This window comes from Argentina silus (genome assembly GCF_951799395.1).
Source record: "Argentina silus genome assembly, chromosome: 22".
Lineage (NCBI taxonomy): Eukaryota > Metazoa > Chordata > Actinopteri > Argentiniformes > Argentinidae > Argentina > Argentina silus.
In genome coordinates, this window is record NC_139676.1 from 3,557,112 (window position 1) to 3,562,111 (window position 5,000).

Genomic DNA, 5,000 nt, shown 5'->3' on the forward strand with positions numbered 1-5,000 from the left:
ACTGATCTGTACGCAACCAGATAGGTGAAAGCAGCATGGAACGTCAACCTATCGTAGGTTAGGTTAGGTAGAATTCCGGGTCATATTGCTTTCTCTTATCCAGTGCTTTTCAGGTCTTTGGACCCAGGAGGAGAGTTGACAGGGAAAGGACCATCTCTAACCACTGCTCTAGAAACCACTGCCACAGACGGACAGACGGACAGACGGACAGACAGACAGACAGACAGACAGACAAGACTCTGAAGCACACTCGTCATGTACTCAGCCTTTAGAGGAAATCGAAGCTATGGTATTGTTGAACAATCAGACCCCCCCCCATTAAACTAGACCTCAGGTTGCTTGTGTGCGTGTGCATGCGTGTGCATCCGTACGTGCTTCTCCCCTTGCAACGGGCATGATTTGCACGTGTGGGTATTTGCGCGTGCGTGTGCGTGTGCGTGTGTGTGTGTTTTGGGGAGTCCTGTACAATCTGATACTAGTATTCTGAGGCCTCAAACCGTCTGAGTCTATGTTTACATACGGTAATGCATGTATTCGACATGTACGTAACATGTAATCATATACTGTATGTTCTCTGATGTGAGAGCACCCACTGTCCCCTACTGATCCATACATTCCCATTAAGAGATTTATAACGAGGTATAACTAGGTCATAATTACAAGGCGTCAGCCATGTTATATTGGGTCTGTAATGTTGCCCAAAAGAAGCTAGATGACCAAAAGGCCCTAACCCTAACCCTAACCCTAACCCTAACCCTAACCCTTACCCCTCTGACTCTAGAACTTTATGGGCTGGTTTCCCGGACACAGATTAAGCCCAATATTGGACTAAAAACCACAATTTCAATGGGGAATCTCCATGGGGCTTAATCTACAGTAGGTCCAGGAAACCAACCCTATAACTTAATGTTACTCTGGCTATACAGTAAAAGTTGCCCATAACCACCTGACTCAGGGTCAGATATCTTTGCGTTGTCCTGTTGATTAGGGTTAGGATTGAGGAGTAGGGTGATCTGATCCTAGATCTGTGGTGAGGTTTTGACTGAGGAGAAGTCCTGTGAGTTGTCGGGGTCAGAGACAGGACTAGCTGACCTCAGGGGAGCAGTCTTCTGCTCCTCGCTCCTTCTGTTCTTTTCATTGGTGTCTTTGTTCAGTATGTTCGATTAATATGGTGGAGATGTGAATATGTTGTTGTTATGATTATTATTATGATCACTATTATATTACAGCATTGCTCCTTTGATGAGGCTGTGACTGAATAGCATTGAAAGCCCCAGACTGTGACGGGTAGAAAATGTATACAGAACCAGACTGGAGTCGAAAAGTATTTAAAATACTTTCAAATAGTTTGAGCGTTTGCTTGATCCTGCCTGGATTGCCAGATGAGCGGGGGTTTGTTCTTTTGGGACTATTCCATTGGTTCCATTGTGCCAGGAAAACTCAATCAAGCACAGTTAAGCATTTGAAATTAATTAAAATACTATTTTAGCCCAGGTCTGCACAGAAGCAGGTGTATTACAGAGGAGACTGAAGAATAACTATGGTTTGGGCTGTAGTACCTAATAGACTTATAGGAAACCACTTCAAGCTGCAATCTGCAATTTCTTTGTCTGTGTGGCCATGGGATGGAATGCACAAACAATCAATACTCAGACTGAAACAAAAACACCAGAGTGTAACTGTACTGTAGTGTTCTATACCGTTAACCTAACTGCCACAGAGTCTGGCACCCTGAGTGTTCATACCTGCCTCTCTGCACTGAGATGCTCAGGCTAGGTTATTAAACCCAATTATTCTAGGACCGACTGACATGTTCTAGAACTGTCGAAGATCTTCTAGAACTGTTGAAGATGCTCTAGAACACTCGGACATGTTCTAGGGCTGTTGAAGACGTCCTAGAACCGAGAGACGCGTTCCAGAACTGTCGAAGATGTCCTGGAACCGACAGACTCATTCTAGAACTGTCGAAGATGTTCTAGAACAGACTGACATGTTCTAGAACTGTGGATGTTCTAGAACAGGCCGAGATGTTCTAGACATGTCAGTCGTGTTCCAGAACTGTTAAAGACACATATAGAGTTGTTAGGGACTTTCTAGAACAGACAGACATGTTAGAGGTGATTATTAACATGTCATAGATCTGTAAAAGGCATGTAATAGACATAACAGCTCAGCCAATGCACTGCATACCCCCAGAGGGGCCTCCACTGCCGCCACACTGCCTCAGACGTCCACATGGATGTGTTTTCTAATGTAGATAACCCACCCGGACTTTATACTGCCCTGTGGTTTTATAAACCCCCCTATAACTGCTCTATACAGCCTTTATTACAACTCTATAAAGTGTTCATAAATGCTCAGTGTCTCTGTGGAGCTCTAAGTGCTTGTGTTTTCTTGCTGTGAGACTTTTGGCCATACAATGTTCTCTCTCTCTCTCTCTCTGTCTCTCTCTCTCTCTGTCTCTCTCTCTCTCTTCTCTCTCTCTGAGTGTGACTTGTTTCCTATACGGGATTGTGACCGTGGTGCTTTTGTGCTGGTGATGACGATGATGCCTGTGTTTTGTATGTATTTGTCTTTAATAAAAAACTTTTTTAACAATGACATTCTGAGCCTCTGACTGTTGTTTTGAATACTGGACGCATTGACTTGATATGCACATAATAGGCCGATAGTAGCCTATTCATTGGTTCTACAGTTGATCTAGTCTATTGAATGCGCTAGAGGGCGCCGTTTGGCTACCTATCGCCTCTTGTCCCCCCTTGCGCACATAGGACCATTTGAAAGGTTTATGAAAGGTTTTGGTGCAGTAGTCTTTTCAAAAAGTGGTTCTAATCTGTGTTTTTATTGTGAGTGTATTTGATATATTTGGCTCACACCGGATCACATTCTTAATACAATTTGGCCTCTTCATTTACATGTTAAGTTTAAGTACGCTACCCACATATCCTATAATTGCCCACCCAAGACAACATCTGATATTAACTTATCCAACACGAAATATCTGGTTGTTTTTCAACGTGGTTATCTTGATATTGTTTGGGACCTAATCGATTGCTAGAAACTCATGAAAAAGACATCACTTGAGTTTTTGCTGTTCAGTATTCTGCGTCTTCTCGGTAGTGCCCGTATCGCGCGTGGCCGCCAGACGGAGAGCATCTCCACACTTTGCGCATCAGCAGGTGCACCCACTCCGCACCCGACCCAACCCAACACGAACCGCTAGCCTGTAGTGCTCGGGCTTTCCCGTCGCCACTCGGGAGACGGTGTGGAATGCAGTCGCTTGAGGCAGCGGATCCGACAGGGCATTCCGTGGATACGCGCGCATAGAACGGGAGAAAAACGGGTAAAGGTACGGGGCGAGGAAGTTAGCCGGTGCCTGAGGTGCACCAGGACACTCCTACCGGTTGATATCGCACGGGACATTTACTATCATTGCCTGGGTTTTTCTGCAGAAGGAGGGATGCCAGAGAGAGGTCCCCCAACGCTATGGAGACGAACACTGCAGACAGCGTGAGTAGCCTAATACTGTAATGTGATACCAGCCAGGTAGGCTACCTTCAACACAATATTCTCAACAGACAGTTGAGATGATGCATCCAGTTTCTTCTAGCTGGGCAATTTCAACAAGGTTACAATTTATAATACAACTTGTAATAGCATTGTATTATCTTGGATGTGATGCAAAGATAATTGTTGAATATAGGGGCGGCAACACGCACATTTTATTTGTAAAACATTGGTGTGTGTGTGTGTGTGTGTAATGCATTTTATGAATAATACTGAACCTGGAAAAGGAATGTTTCTGTCCCTTGGGGTTTAGGTACTTGGGCAGGTCTCGCGTGCCGACTCATTAGCGGATTAATTCCACGGTTTAGCTCGTGCCTTTTGTTGCACCGGGGGTTGCTATTGGCGACCAAACTGAGCAAACTATGAACAAGTCCCGCAAAGACTAGTTTAAAATGTATAGCATGTGATTTGGTCGGCCAGACGTGTCATTGTATTTATCCCAAGTTTAATTCTGACCTTGGACAGACTCCAATCAAGGGCAGAATGCGTCTCTCACACATACTCTCCCACGGACAAAAAACGCAGGAGAAGTTGTTTTGTGCCACTTGGCAATGCTGCGACACCTTCAGTAGTTTTTACCGACAGTTAGGCTATTTAGGTGGGGGCTGCAGTCACCGTTGGCCGGTTCGCAGGGGGGAACCGTTGGGGTGGAGATTGAGTTAACAGCGGCCAACTACCCAGATTATGGATTAGCCGGCATTTAAAATAGTCACGTTATCCCCCCTCGCGGAACTACAACAACACATAGGCCTTGGCCTATACAACACACACACACACACACACACACACACACACACACACACACACACACACACACACACACACACACACACACACACACACACAAATGAATTCACACTGTGCCAGCATTGGCTGATGACCAACAGTAGATTTGAGATCCCTCCTGTGGATGTGTGCTATATAGGCTAGTGGGAACTATTGAAATGTGTGTGTGTGTGTGTGTGTGTGTGTGTGTCTAGTGATTTTACAATGATACCGTTCCCCTGTTTTTGCCTCCAGTGTGAGGAGGGTCTGACATCTCACCCCTAACCCCTGATTCCTGAACCCTAACCCCTGCCCCACCGCTGACGCATGAAGGGGAGACGTCACCCTGAAGCACCCAGGTACCCCGAACACCACCTGACCACAACCACAATCAATACCATGAACGCAAGTGAACCATAACCACAGAAGCCACCAGACACCACAACAGTTGTCTCCATCTCTCTTTCTCTCTTCCTCTCTGGCTCTCTTTTCCTGTCCCCGCCTCTCTCTTTTTTTCTCCCTCTCTTTCTCTCTTTTCCTGCTCCCCTGTCTCCCACTCTCTTTCTCTTCCCCTGCCCCCTCCATTTCTTTCTCTCTCTCTCTCTCTCTCTCTCTCTCTCTCACCCACCCACCCACCCACCCACACACAATCACACACACACACACAC